Source organism: Symphodus melops (assembly GCF_947650265.1).
Source record: "Symphodus melops genome assembly, chromosome: 8".
NCBI classification, from domain to species: domain Eukaryota; kingdom Metazoa; phylum Chordata; class Actinopteri; order Labriformes; family Labridae; genus Symphodus; species Symphodus melops.
Window position 1 is genome coordinate 20,626,302 of NC_136698.1, and position 15,931 is coordinate 20,642,232.

Sequence of the window (15,931 nt, forward strand, 5' to 3'; positions counted from 1 at the left end):
TGAAATACCTTTCTCAAAATCATCCTCGTCTAGCTGGACACACTGCTGCCTTCTTGGTGTAGTCTGTTAAAATAACAAACAATAACTCAATCCTTGTCTTTTTTTTATTTTTCAGTGTACATTAACGAGAAAGAATGACATGTGTAGTTGGTTAGTAGGTTACCTAATGGTGTGGCATCTTCCCCAGAGTCACTGGGAGGCATTTCTCTTTTTCCTCTTGAAGATCCTTTAACAAATCAGGCATTATGAAGTTACCAATAATGCTGTCTTAATGTTCTTTAACCACATGCATCTCCCTCCTTGCCCCTCCACAAAGAAAGACATACAGCACCATGTACTGTACAGGGCACTTGCCCAGAAGAAAGACTTAAATGTAAAAATCACCTGTCGATTGACTGCTGAAAGATGAGTCCTTGTCTGTCTCCACGTCTGAGACCTCACTGTCCACCGCTTCCAGGACTTTTTCTGAAAAACAGGGTTCAAAAGTGTGAAAAAACAAACATCTCCTCTAAGAGAAATATGAATGTAAACTGAATAAATGTCTTTACCGTTTGGATTAATTTGGATTTGGTCAAGGCTCATTCCCTTGAAGTCTGATAGGTGTCCTTGTTCAAGCGTGCACAGGACTTTGCTGACTTTAGCCAACTCCAGAGTTCCTTCAGGTAGTCGATAATACTGTCTATGAACCCGAATGTCATGGCCAAGAAAATTTGCAAGCACATCCATCTCATGATCCTTCAGGTTCAGGACCGTGGACAGTGTGGAGATTTGCTTCCTCAGCTTGGTCGAGGAAAGAGTTTCAGGATGTTTGGCTCCACATTCCTTTGCAATCTGTCTGTCAATCTGAACCTCATTATTATGTGCACGATTTCCTTTGTTTCTTAACAAGTCCAAATGCAATTTCCGTTCTTTTGAGTTCACCTGAAACATTTTTGCTTGTGCCACAGCTGGTTCATTGCTGTGTTTGTGCATCAAGTGTCGTGCCATTTTATGGCAGTGCACAGGACAGTACAGACAATAGTGCTTTTTATTGTAAACTCGAGCACCATCTTTCTTTTTCTGTAGCTTCAAAACAGACACATTTCCAGAGCTTGTTTCACTTGAGAGTCCACTCTCTGCTCTCCCATCATCCTTAGCAGATAACCTGCTGGACACAGTCTTTCTGCAGTAAGTCCTCTTTTACGTCTTTTTTCTCTTCAGTTTCAGCGGTGAAATCTCAATTCTAAGATCATCTGATCCGTCTGAACTGCTTTCCTTTGCCGAGTCTTTTGATGGATGGTATTCATCCCCACTAGTCTCAATGCAGCTTAAAGAGGTGTCCGAGTTAGCAGGCGCCCCATTGTTAGGGTTAGGGTGAATTAATTCTTCAGTGAGCTGAAAATATAAATACAATACATGCTAAATTTTGTACCAAAACAATAACTAGTCATAAAACGTCTATGAGTCCACTGCCAAACTTGACAGTCAAACTTTGAGTCAGTGTTAAGTATTACCGTCAGAGTATCAACAGCAAAGAGGTTAAATAGAGGATAATACAAAATATTCAGTATGTAAACTTACAAATATGGAGTCAGTTCTTTCCAGTGTTGGAAGTTCTGGGTCAGCACTGAGAGCAGAGCTCGAGCTTTCAGGAGTGAATATCTCTGTACTGTTACCACTGTTGAAGCTTGTTTCCTTTGTTGGAAAAATAGTAAATACAAACCACAGTCAAAATTGGCCACCATAATACACAGAAAGGTGATATAACACAATTAGATCCTTTGATTAACATACTGTTCTAACTTTAAAAGCAAGAAGTTTTCATCAAGTTAGCGTCAAATTAAATGTCAGGGGCTGCAGTCGGCCAGACCCAGTTTAATGGCAGTCTGAGGGCCTGGCTGTACTTAGGATGTAAACAAAGCAGACTTCTGATTAGTTTATAAGAATCAATAAAACTGACAGCGCAGCATTTTTAAGACAATGTGTTCAAGGCCCCTTCACACAACTAAGGCATAAGTGTCTCTATTCATATAAATGCAGCTGCACATCCACTGTGCTACAATATGTTGTATGTTCTAATTTCCTGGTGGGTTGCTGCTGATTTATAACAATAACTGTTGAATACTTACCAAACTGTTGAAAGGTGCTAGATGTTCAGGAGAAGGTTCTGATGCAGCCTGCTCCTCTGCCTCCTCCTCTTCATGAGGCTTCATCACGAAGGGCTAAAGAGGTAGAGCACACAGAAGTTACTGCTACAGTTTCTGATGTTGTGTTACACGCGGTAAGAAGAACATCTGCTTGCTGTCTGTACACACACAGTGAGATAGCATCATGGTGGAATGGTTTGGTGCTGATACAGTGAACTAGGGCTGAACATTAGGATGTGGTGCAGAGATCGAGATGACAGAGTCACTGCCACGGTAAAAACCACTGACTTAGATAGTTACACATTTGATTCAAATTCCAATTCTGCAACCTAAATCAAGGAAATCCTGATACTCTATTGATTCATTTCTTAAACACATGGTAGGTTGGTGCAGTACTTGTGTATATCATGCGCGGGGTTGGGAGGATTTCTATAAAGATGTATTCTGATACAGTTACTAGTTAAAACATTTAATCAGTAATGTAATCCAAGTACGATAATATTAAAGTAATGTAACTTGATTACTTTCAATTACTTTGGATTTTTCCAATACAGAATAAGCTAATAAAATTAAAAGAAACTAAATATCAATAAAATGACTAATGTTTGTGTATTCTGTAAGACAGCTGAACAATGTGAGCTTGTAAAAGAAATTGAGAAAACCAAGTTTAGGCAGTAGTTTATAGTCCTACAATGAAAATGTTCAAGTCTTAACCACATTGTTCAGTCTATTAAGCAAAAAGTAAACTGCTTCTTTTACATGGCAGACACAATATGCTCCGTTTTAGTTCACAGTATGGATTAAGAGCTCCCATAATGCCGTTTTAAACACACAGTGTTCACCTGCCACATTTTCAACAAAAAATGCCAAACAAATGAAAGATAATGAACATCATGATGTAAATTCAGAAAGTGGGCCTTTTCCCAAAGAAGCTACAAGGCAGCAATGGTAGTAATGTATGGCGTGGTTAGCATTGCTTTCCCGGGTTTGTATTTGACACGCAAACGATACATAAATGTAAATGTTTAAGTACGTGAGAGAAACTTTGCCAGTGGTGGGTGTGTGTTGTGGGATTTTCACATTGATGTGAATGCATAGACACCAACTTTAATTACAGGCAAATCAGCGCTATTGTTTAACAAAACAATCCCTCCCAACCCCACACACCATATCAGCATCACAGGTCAAAATCACAGGTTTTAAATGAAAAAAATATATATCATAAAATGCATTAAAATTCTAATCCTGCAAAATAATCCCAAATTTACTAAATGTCATTGTCATCTGATGTTTTTTTTCTGTAACTGTAGCAGAATACAGTTACCTTTTTTATTGTATCATAATCACATAACGTTGTTACATGTATTCCGTTACTCCCCGAGCCCGATCATGCATTATGTATGTGGAGTGGACTTCGTTGAGCTTACCGAGCTGTTGGAGGCTGGCACTAACTCGGATGTCTTATCCTGTGGTGACGTACAGTCCCTTTCTTGGTATGGCAGTCCTGAGGACTAATATATAGACACCTGCATGACCTAAAAAAATAACACACAACTAAAACATATTGTGTAAGAGGCCCTCTGAAATAAGTTAGAGTCATTATACAATATCAAGCTTTCAAATGTTTGCATGAACAATTTTCCCCTATGTCTACTATCTACCACAGATATGTGCATGAGGAATTATACAATTATGCAATTTCTACCTTAATATAAATGACCTAAAAAAAATGCAGGGCTAGAGATATTCTAAATTTTCTTTTCTGGCAACAACTGAGTACAGTTTGCTTGCGTTCTTACCTTCATGCGACATCAATATTATATCAGATGTGAATAACAAAGACCAATCATCTTTACCTCGGTTTGGTGATCCACTTACTCCATGTACTTGGATAAGCATTTATCATGATCCCTCAAACGCTGTAAGCGTGCAGAAAACCTGGATAGAGTACTCTGTCTGCAGGACATAAAAACAACAAGAAAACAGTCAGGGAGTGCAGGTACATTTTTACTGGAGTTATGTCACTGGTCTGATGCAGCTGACAAGCTGCTTTGTTTACATCACATGCACATTAACTTGCACATTAACACAGCAGACTGAGGGTATCTGCTGTTAGCTACACACACAGACTGTATATAGAAAAAAAGATATATATATATATATATACTCTATATACTGTGTTGGCTTGTTTCGTGCAGGTAACAAGCCGTCTGGGCTGCTGTCAAAACAGACTGCGTGGAAGGCAGTAAATCTTGCGAACTGGATCCTTTTATTTCTTTACAGACAAGGTGAAAAGTATGGCACGAGACCAGAAGGTGACATAAACACAAAACACCGTCGTCTCCTATATTTCCCATAAACCATTGTGCTTAAAGGAGCATGAGCATGCTCATGCACATGGCTAGACTGTATGTAAACGGCCAAAATACACCTGATGCGTTTCCGGTGCTGTTCCGTTGTCTAACTTGGTTTCAATTAAAGTCAATATGTGAACTCACACTGGATCCGCTCCGTCACGGTCAGAACACCGTGGCGCGTCAGCAGTTTCACACAGCACACTATCAATAAATATTATCCTTGTCCTTACTGAAGAGTGAAAATAATTTGTTGTCCATGGTGCTACTGCCAGTTTCAATTGAATAATTTAGGTGCCAGAGCTTAGCTCCAGACTCCCACTTTAACCCCTGGAAATGTCAGCGCAAAAATCTAATTTATCAGAAAATTTTACAAACATTGCTTTACAAGCTAACATGTGTTGACTTTCTAGCTACTATAGAAATGAGTGAGGTCTTAGCAGCTAACGCGCTAGCCACAATGCTAATCGTTATTTCTAGCTAATATAAAAACTAGCTAGCTCTTAGCAGCTAACACGCTAGCCAAAATGCTCATTATTATTAATAATTTATGTGACAAAAACTGTAAACTTACTTAGTTTTCCCGTGTGTTAATGTTTCCCCTGTTTGCTGTGTCCAACCGTCTCTCTCCAACCTGACTGACCTCCTCACTTTCCGTTACGTTGTCTGAGTCGGGGAGGGGCATAGGTCAGATGGGGACTGCGCATGTCAGGAAGTGTGTCCGACCCCCCTGTCATTGCATCATTAAAACAAACTAGAAATAAAATATTTCAGATAATTATCCTACAATATAACTTAATTAAGCTGTGCTGATGTCATCATCCTGTTTAGAAAATAAAATTATGATCCTGTCTGTTTTAGAAACCCACAATGTCACTCTGAGTGGGGGATGGGCATAGTTTATCATAGTCCAAGTTTATCATATTTACTGTGTCGAACATAGACTGTAAAAATAATGGACGGGACAAGGTCCCCTGTGGAGTGAAGCTTTTATTTTTAGAGCTCCCGCTACTGACTGGCTGCAGTATAGGTCATAAACCCCGCCTCCTCAATGATAACAGACGGGATGTGGGACAAATTGTTAAGTTAAAATACTCGTCACATATTTTTTTTCCAGACGTAAACTCTGCTGTGATCATTAGATATTATCACCCTACATGGTGTTCAAGTGCTCATTTTTCTGTGAAGTTTGTTTTAAATAAGTTATTTGAGGTTAAAAAACGGGATATTACGTCATACATGGCGATGATTGACAGCCGCGGATCTTGCGAGCGCTCTTGGTAAATAAGCAGTTCTCTTTCAACATTCATTTCGGTATCTCACTATGGGACACGCTCCTCGCGCTGTCCCCCAGAAGCAATATTACATTACGCCAGTCTTGACTGGCAGACGGACGTGACGTCGGCTCCCCGGAGGAGGTACATCCTCCTCCTATAAAAGTCCGACGTAACGTCCCATCCTCAGTCTTAAACCTCTTCTCGCTCCTAGAAGCAACCTCTCAGAAGGCCGGTGTAGTTAACGGGCTAGCAAACTGTTCATAGAACGAGTTAACCGCTCGGTCGCCGAACGCTACCTGCAGTCTACACAGGCCGACTGAGCCGGTAGCTGGTCTGTCCCCAAACAGTAGCTACCGCGGCTAGCCACCATACTAGCTGCCACAGTTAGCCACCATACTAGCTGCCACAGTTGAGTCACCAAACTAGCTGTCACAGTTGGCCACCATACTGACTGCCTCCCGCTTCTCGGCCTTTGTTGATGAAGCTTCCTGACACGGTGCTTACACTTTTCTCTCACCATGGAAAAGGGCAGGCTGCCGGCCAGGCTGTGCACGTGTAGTAACAAGATAGCCGGGGCAGATACCCACTCTGTATGCAGTGCGTGCCTCGGGCTGCAACACGCCCGGGACGCACTGTCGACCCAGGCTACTTGTGAACACTGTGCGCGCTTTTCTCTGAAAACTCGCCGTCGCAGGCTAGCACGCCAAGCCAACCTGTCGACCGAGGACCCTATGTTGGGGGTTACCACGCCGCCACATCAGGGGACTTCAGGGGACGCCCAGAGTGATGTTGACGCCACCGCTCTGGGCGCTACTGCTAGCTGGGGCGACCAGCTTGACGCCATGGCCCCACTAGACGACCCCGACGATCTTGAAGCGAGCCTGAGGGCAGAGCAAGTAGACGTCGAGGACACTGACTCCGACTTCGGGGGAGTGACCCTTAGCCTCGGTTCCGATGAGGACGATGAGGACTACAGGGAGCCTTTCACCGCCCCTCCGGCTGCAAAGCTGTCGGCTGTAGGTGGTGCGTGCAGCGGCAACCCAGACCCGCCTGTCAACGCGGACCTGCATGAGACCTGCAAGAGGGCAGCTGCAAAGCTGGGCATTGCGTGGCCTGAAGTCCTCACCGAGACCACCACGTCTCGCTACGAGGGAAAAAGGCTGCCGAAGGCAAAACTCTCTACCAGGCAGCACCTCCCGGTCTTCCCGGAGTGCCTGGAGGAGGCTACCCGGTCCTGGAGCAACCCCCTGACCGCCAAAAACCCCGTCCAGGGTGGGTCAGCTTTAGACTGGGCCGACATGGAAGAGAAGGGATTTTCACATCTACCTCCAGTCGAGCCTCTGTTGGCGTCTCACCTCCACCCCTCCCAAAAGTCCACCATGACTTCTGCGAGCCCCTCTCTGCCTTCGAGAGCTGATTGTTTCCAGTCTTCACTGACTGAGAAAAGCTATAAGGCGGTGGCTATGTCTGTCAGGGCCCTGAACGCATCATCCCTGCTGCTGGCTTACCAGGCGGAGTTGGAGGACGACATGGCGACCTCCCCTACACCAGCCCTGTGGGAAGAGCTGTGCGTGGTTACGGACCTCTGCCTGCGCCTTCACAGGTGTGCTGTGCAGTCCTCGGGGAGGGCTATGGCCCTGATGGTCTCTCAGGAGAGGGCGAGATGGCTCAACCAGCCTCTCTCACAAGGAGAAGACCCAGCTTCTCGATGTGCCCGTGGACCCGAAAGGCTTATTTGGCCCGGCGGTGGCCACGATGCAGAGACGCTGCGAGGAAAAGAAGAAAGAGGGAGAAGCACTGCAGCTGTGTCTGCCCAGGAAAGTGCTCTCCTCTCATCCTCCCGCAGCTCGGCAGACGTTTGCTCAAGCGGTGGCGAAGCCAGCTTACCGCATTCCCAAACGCCAGCCCCAGCCCCAGACAAGCAGCCGGAGCCAGAGCAAACCGCCTGAGATGAAGGGTGCTTGGGCTAAGAAACCATTCGCTCCCAGTGTGGCGCCGAGAGACCAGATGAGCGCTCCGGTCACTCAGGGGGCAATGAAGAAGCGGCGCGCCACCTGATGCGCTGCCGGACAGGCGGGACGGCGGGCTCAGCCAGACGCCCGCACCGTCCCACCCGGTCAACGTTCTGTTCCAAGTAATGTTCAGAGAGGCATGTTCCAAGCCCCTCAAGAGGCGCGCACAGGCCGCGGAGGAGCCGTCAGTTTGCCGCCGTATGAAGAGGAGGAGGGTCGGACCCGTGGAGAGCTCTGCCGAGCTCCAACCGAGTCGCACAAGCACACACCAGTGCCCAAACACACACCAGTGTCCTCCTTTTCATGTAAAACGTTCAATAAATATGTTTTCTTACGCGCATCCAGGCCGAGGGCCGAGGGCGCTGATTTATTCAAAAAAGAAAACAATAAAAATAATAAAGGAACAGAACGGGGCTGCACAGACCCGTGCAGCTCCACAAGAGGGCGCCATAAGCTCACTTGTGGAGCAGCGAGCCAGCTTGGCTGCTCCGGTGGGCACCATAAGCGCTGTGACGGCGCGCCCCACCATGCCAGGCGAGCTTGGTGTGTCAGAGGGACTGCTGGGTCCGCTCGCGCACCGAGCTCAGCAGTGGCGTGCGTCCGGTGTGTCGGACTGGGTGTTAAAGACTGTAACCAAGGGCTACAGACTCCAGTTTGCACGTACTCCACCCCGTTTCAACGGGATTTTGCAGTCTTCTGCGCAAGGAGAAAAAGCCCGAGTTTTGCAGGAGGAAATTGCTTCTCTACTAAAGAAAGTGGCTATTCAGAAAGTGCCGTTAGAACAGTTTCAGAACGGGTTCTATTCGAGGTATTTTCTGGTGCCGAAAAAGGGCGGAGGTCTGCGTCCGATATTGGATCTGCGCGCTCTGAACGAATACATGAGAAAGTACAAGTTCAGAATGTTGACACACACCACTCTGCTGCGCTTCGTGCGTCACAGAGATTGGTTTGCTTCAATAGATCTAAAAGACGCATATTTCCATATCCCCATTTATCCTCCTCACAGAAAGTATCTCAGATTTGCTTTCCGTGGCGTGGTCTACGAATACCGGGTGCTCCCATTCGGGCTGTCTCTGAGCCCGCGGATGTTCGTGAAATGTACCGAGGCGGCTATTGCTCCCCTGAGGGAAAATGGGATGCGCCTCGCGACCTACATAGACGATTGGCTCCTGGCTGCACAGTCTCCCCCGCAGATTCAGGCACAGATTGGACCGCTCACGTCTCATCTGTCAGCCCTGGGTTTCACTATCAACCGGGAAAAGAGTGTTTTGACTCCGACTCAAAACATCACTTTTATAGGCTTGCAGCTGGATTCAGCCACACTAAAAGCACGTCTGTCTGTGGAAAGGGTGAAAGCCTTTCAGGCTTGTCTGGCACTTTTTCACAGAGGAGCGTTGCTGAAGTTCAGAATGTGTCTCAGGCTGCTGGGATTGATGGCGTCAGCTTTGACTGTCATCTCTCTCGGCCGCTTATGCATGAGACCTTTTCAGCAGTGGGTCGCGTCACTAGGTCTGAGTCCCACGCGCCACTGCCACCGCCAGGTGTTGAGCTCCTCGAGGTGCGTCCTGGCGCTGCGCCCTTGGAGACGCACGGCTTTTCTGACCACAGGCGTTTCCATGGGAACGATCATAACAAGGAAAGTTGTTACTACGGATGCCTCCCTCGTGGGGTGGGGAGCCACGCACGAGGGCAGGGCTGTGAATGGCACATGGAGCTCACAGATGCAGTTGTGTCACATAAACTACCTGGAGCTCCAGGCTGTTTTTCTGGCTCTGAGACATTTTCTGCCCCTCCTGCAGGGGCAGAATGTGTTGGTCAGGACGGACAACACTACGGTGGTGTCGTATATAAACAGACAAGGGGGTCTGCGCTCACGTCATCTGCACACATTGGCACGCAGACTGATTGTTTGGAGCAGCTCTCGCCTTTTATCTCTGAGAGCCACCCATGTTCCGGGAATCTTGAACAGGGGGGCGGATCTAATGTCCAGAGGCAACCCTCGCTACAAGGATTGGAAGCTCCACAGCGAAGTGGTGGCTCAACTTTGGGCGAGGTATGGTCGGGCAGAGATAGACCTATTCGCGTCAGAGGAAAACGCTCAGTGCCCGCTGTTTTATTCCCTGACCGGTCAGAGCTCGCCAATGGGGCTGGATGCTCTAGCACACGAGTGGCCGCGTGTCCTCCTGTACGCTTTTCCCCCATTAGAGCTGATCACTCCTACTCTCGCCAGAGTGCGGGAGTGGGGACTTTCTCTGATTCTGGTAGCCCCCCGCTGGGCGGGGAGGACCTGGTTGGCGGAGATATCTCAAATGCTTTGGGATCCTCCGTGGCCTCTGCCTCTCCGCAGGGACCTCCTGTCACAGGCACGCGGAGAAATCTTCCATCCCCACCCAGAGCGCATGGCTCTGTGGGCTTGGCCCGTGAAAGGTTAAATTTAACTGCTGCGGGGCTTCCACCGAGCGTGATCGCAACCATTCAGGGCGCCAGGGCATCCTCTACACGTTGTGCTTATGATGGCAAATGGCGTGCGTTTGATGAGTGGTGTGTAAAAGCTGGGGTGATCGCTTTTCAGAGCTCTGTATCCAATGTTTTGACATTTCTTCAAGAGCTGCTGGATAAGGGCTTGGCCTTCTCCACTGTTAAAGTGTATTTAGCCGCGATATCGGCTTGTCATGTCGGATTTGGGGACAAAACGGTGGGTCAGCATCCTCTCATATGTCAATTTATGAAAGGAGCGTGACGCCTTAGGCCAGTGTCTAGAAACTTGTCTGCCCCCTGGGATTTATCTTTGGTGCTTGATGCACTGTCTCACCCACCTTTTGAGCCGTTAGGCCAGGTAGAGCTGAAGTTACTCTCCTTTAAAACGGCTCTTTTACTCGCACTCGATTCGGCGAAGCGCGTGAGTGATATCCATGCTTTGTCGGTGAGTCCGTCATGCATGCGGTTTCAGATGGGGGATTCTAGAGTTTTGTTGAAACCTAATCCCGCTTTTGTGCCAAAGGTACTGAACTCGGCGCTGTCATACCGCCCTATTGAGCTGCCTGCCTTTTATCCTCCTCCGTTTACAACACAGGAGCAGGAGCGGCTTAATACGCTGTGCCCGGTGCGCGCGTTACGCACGTATGTGGAGAAAACAGCTGGATTCAGGAAATCGGAACAGTTGTTTGTGTCGTGGGCGACACCCCATCTGGGTAAACCTCTCACGAAACAGCGACTGTCGCACTGGATCGTGGGGGCAATTGCCATGGCTTATGACAGTATGGGCATTCAGGCCCCGGCAGGTCTGCGGGCTCACTCTACCCATGGTATGGCCACATCATGGGCACTCTTTCGAGGTGTCACTATTGAAGAGATTTGTGCGGCTGCCAGTTGGGTATCGCCTCATACTTTCTCCAGATTCTACAAGCTGGATGTGACTACGCACACTTTGTCTCATTCTGTTTTGAGTGTGGGTGGGCAGAACATGCTTGTTTAGATGTCCTCTATCGGTCTTCGAGGTATGCCTGTTTGGCAATACGGGAGTCTCTATATCCCATAGTGAGATACCGAAATGAATGTTGAAAGAGAACTTTAGGTTAAGAAATTAACCCCGGTTCTCTGAAACATGAGTGAGGTATCTCACCAGACCACCCTCCTTGCCTGGAGCGAGAAGAGGTGTGTTTACAAAGACTGAGGATGGGACGTTACGTCGGACTTTTATAGGAGGAGGATGTACCTCCTCCGGGGAGCCGACGTCACGTCCGTCTGCCAGTCAAGACTGGCGTAATGTAATATTGCTTCTGGGGGACAGCGCGAGGAGCGTGTCCCATAGTGAGATACCTCACTCATGTTTCAGAGAACCGGGGTTAATTTCTTAACCTAAAGTTACGTCGTGAAGTGAAGCGTTCTGTTCAGTTTTTTTCGTCTTTTTTGAGCTGGTGAAAGCTGTTTTTTCTGCAGAAACTAATGTCACGGACCTGTGGACTCTAACGCATCTTTGCAGTTTTTACGGTAAGTAATAAAGTTTGATTTATGTGTCATTGCTTAAAGTGTTATGAGTGAGCTAACATATTAGCAGTCTAAGCTAGTTTACTTGTCAGGCATGATTTATCTTTTTATTTTACTTTTTTTTTTTTTTCTAAGATTTATTTTTGGCGTTTTTATGCCTTTATTATAGAGGGAGGAAAGTGGATAGAGTCGGAAAGGGGGAGAGAGTGGGGAGAGACATGCGGGAAATGGGCCACAGGCCGGACGCGAACCCGGGCCGCCCGCGCGCGAGGACTGAGCCTCAATACGTGGGATCGCGCGCACTGCCGCTGCGCCACCGGCGACCCCTTTATTTTACTTTTTAACATGAGCAAACCTAATAACTGACATGTTGTGTTTCTTGATATTGTTATATCGTTTTTGTGAGTGGAATTGTATTTACAACTGAAGTGTATTTTACATGCGACATACTGTAATATGAATAAGTATGTGAAGTGTAAGTATGCTGCTGTAATATGTGAGCTGTTGGTGAAACAAATGGTGTTCTTCAGGTTAGAGGTTTGTTAACATCAAAGACAATGAAGGGGTCTATTTGGGGTCATTCCTTAAGACTGTGAAAGATAAACAATTTAGTATTGAAATGAGAACAGAGACTTAGGATACATTGGGGGAGAAGTTAACCTCATGGTGACCTGTGTAACCTTTGAAGTCATATGTCCTGAGGAACCACAGGGGGTGTAGGACTGTAGGAGATGCACACCTGAATGATCAAAGCCTAAATGAAGTCGTAAATGTCCTGATGTTGTTGACCAATGCTGCATAAATACTAGGGTCTTTTCTTTGTTCGAGAGGGATCACAATTGGTGACTCTCCCAGGTAACATGGCTAACCTGGACTGATGCTGTTTTTGTAAATACATTTCTTACATTACAAGCAAGTCAGTGTCAGTGGATATTTCTTCATCATCTACACATCATCGTCAAGGAGGGGACTTGAGAAACTACACAACCAAAACATTGTAATTAAAATCAGCTCATCAATGCCGTTCATTGACTGTACAGTTATGTTTCAGTAATCTGGCCTGTATAATTACTGATGTGTACATGTTTACAGTCTGTGTAAAGAGTGTGTTATACAGACATTAACACGTCACCATGCAGCCTGATATTTATAATACTGTAGAATGAGGTAGAATATTTCTCTAGATATCAGGATAAAACTAAAGTAAGCTCTGATTTAATATAACTTGTGTCTGATTTAAGAGACTAACAGAAACGTGAACACAATCAGCGGTAGTGTAATATAATATTAACCGAGCATCATGCTGCTTAAACCTGCCAAATATTCAGCATGAGCTTACACACACACATTACCAATCCAATAATCACAAGTTGATCATGTTGTACATTTAATGACGCTTATTAATAAATTGTGTTATAACTTGACAAAACCTGACACAGACTACAAAAACAGGCTGCTTGTTATGGTGGTTAGGAGACAGACAGGCTCAATAAAAGAAGGCATAAAGATCACGTTTCTCCCAAAATTATGTATTCATGTTTTTTATTTTGCATCTATAATCATTAATGAAGATTTTATGTCTTTTAATAGGTATTTCCCTGTTTTCACCAACATATTATACATTAAACTGAGGATTTTCCCCCTCTCTCTCTCTCTCTCTCTCTCTCTCTCTCTCTCTCAGCTCGTCCTCTCTGGTGTGCTCCCCCCTCCAAAGCCTGCTGCTGCTCTGTAAGACGGGACAGATTGGAGGACCTGACCACTGCTTCTCTTACCAGCGCGTTTGGTCTGATCTTACACAGCACTGGACAGCGGTCTGATGCGAAACAGTGGCCCGAGTGTCGAGCCTGAGCCACAGAGGACGCAGCTCGCATCTCCTGAGCAATGTTTGACAATTCATTCAAAAGATGAACGGAAGAAAAGAGAGGCCGTTTAATACCGAGGTTTTTCTTATAAGCCACATTTTCTTTTTGTTATATTTAGATTAATCTGCCATAACTTTAAAATACTGTGCATTCATTTGCCTCTTTCAAACCTGTATAACCCACAAAAACATTACATACTACCGCCATCTAACTGAACAATCAAGTGAAAGAAAGTAGCTTAAAATACCACACTATGTTTTTAAGCACAATCTGTATTTGTTAAAGTTACAAGACTAGTGTTACATTTCATGTGATTGAATAAAATATAATAATGTAATTGCCTTCTCAGTCGTGTCTGTATCATACCACTCTACTGTCTTTATGTGCATGCTGTCTTTAACACTAACCTGCATTAAATGTGAAGCACTCGAGTGTTGAAGTACTTTTAAAGCTGTTTGTTTCCCAGCTGTGACTTCTGTCATTGCCCTACAAGAACATGAGACATTCTATGTTTTTACAGCTTAAAACAGGAGAGAAAAGGTTTAAATCAATACATATTTTATTAGATTTATAACACATTGGCTGAACAGCGGTTCAGTTATAAAAGTGAGGAGGTTACTGGTTTGAATCCCTGTCTGACAGGAGTCTCTCTGTGAGGAGTTTGCATGCTCTCTTCCTTCCACAGTCCAAAGGTGTTCACCGAGAGGAGAACAAAGTAAGGGAGACCATCAGGTGAGCTGGCAGGGGTATCTGTATCAGCCATCTTTCTTCTTCCTTGTGTCTAAAATGAGGATAATAAAAAACAATGAGATAAACATCTTAGACAAGGAAAAGAACCAGAGAAAAGGTCCATACAAACAGAAACCTTAATGAAACAGATTCATTTACCAACTCCACAGTTATGCACAGAAACACATGTACTAAATTTTTGTGTAAATGTACATAGAACTGAAGTAACTACTGACAGCAGATATAACTTTAGTACTATGTGCACCACTACTTTCTATCATATAACATATTTTCACCAGCATATGTTAGATCTGTACACAGCTTATGTTGCTAACTTAGCTAAAAATAGTTTTAGTTCGTTTTTTGCCAAAAAAAAAGGTTAGATAGATAGATAGATAGATAGATAGATAGATAGATAGATAGATAGATAGATAGATAGATAGATAGATAGATAGATAGATAGATGATAGATAGATCCCGAGGGAAATTCAAGGCATCCAGTAGCAATATACAAGACATACAGGACACGAAAAAACGTTTAAATTCAATAATTAATATAAAAAGTGTGATTTTCTTAATTTCTGAATGAACTACGTTTAGATATTTGACTTGAAATATATGGTGGTTTTGTACTCACCTCTATGGTCGGTAGATAAATTTCTCTCCGTAAAGATTCTTAAGTTCTTGGCGTAGCTGGGTTGCGTAAGCTATCAGAGCGGTACGCTAAATGGGCAGGGCGTGTTGCCAGGGCTCCTCCCGCCGGACCCTACTGCGCAGACTCTGGTTGCAAATGACGTCAAAATTCCAAGATGACAGCGCCCATGAGGGCCGTAAAAAAGCTTCACGAACGTTGAACGGAAACAGCTACAGTCCACACCCACTGTGTCGAATGCGCAGGGGGTTTATTTTAACCCTTTACAATGCATTCATTAAAATACTTTGAAATTCAAAAATTCAACCTCATAGTGTTGTTCAGGGACATAACAGAATTTCAATACTGTTATAACATTTTAAAAAACTCTTTGTTTCTAACCTTTAAATGCTTATAATAGTAAAACGGCTGCGCCGATTCTCTTGAAAATTCAAATCTTGGTAACACTGCACGACAAACAAGCCTGCAGGGTTGATGTGTTTCTAAAAAATCCCTTTCTTGGAAAAACCCTATACCCCAGCTTTACACACACTTGGAGAAAAGTTTTCAACTTTATTTCACCAGAATATGTTGAAGCACATGACAGAGATGCAGAATCTACATTTTCAGACTGCTCCACATGAGCTCTAATGGCAGAAAATCATGATTTTGTTCAATTAAGACTGTATTTGGCTCCCGTTTGGGAACCTATGGGTCCGAGCTCGGTGTATGTATATCTTCATTGCCCCACCATGAAGCAGTAGAAATTTCAAGTCCCTATAGTCTAGCAGCAGAAGCCCTCAGATTTTGAGACACCCCTCCTCGACGTAGAACAAAACACAACCATGTTTTTTCTTATCTTTATGGTCTCCCATTAATGAAATGGATTGTTGTGAAATTTCATTTTGGTGCAAAATGTGTTTTTTGGGCAATTGTTTAGACCTACCCCAATT

General features: G+C 45.0%; 1 long non-coding RNA gene across 2 annotated transcripts in view; it reads left to right on the plus strand.

The window, feature by feature from the left end:
* LOC306828708 overlaps positions 1 to 14,164 on the plus strand; it is a 122,910-nt gene extending 108,746 nt beyond the window's left edge. Inside the window, exon 3 of one of the 2 annotated variants that reach the window (XR_013779768.1) lies at positions 13,697 to 14,164. This is a non-coding gene — a long non-coding RNA (uncharacterized lncRNA). Of the gene's footprint in view, positions 1 to 13,599 lie in introns of both variants that reach the window. The other variant, XR_013779769.1, reaches the window with a different exon arrangement.
* The last annotated feature ends 1,767 nt before the right edge of the window (positions 14,165 to 15,931 follow it).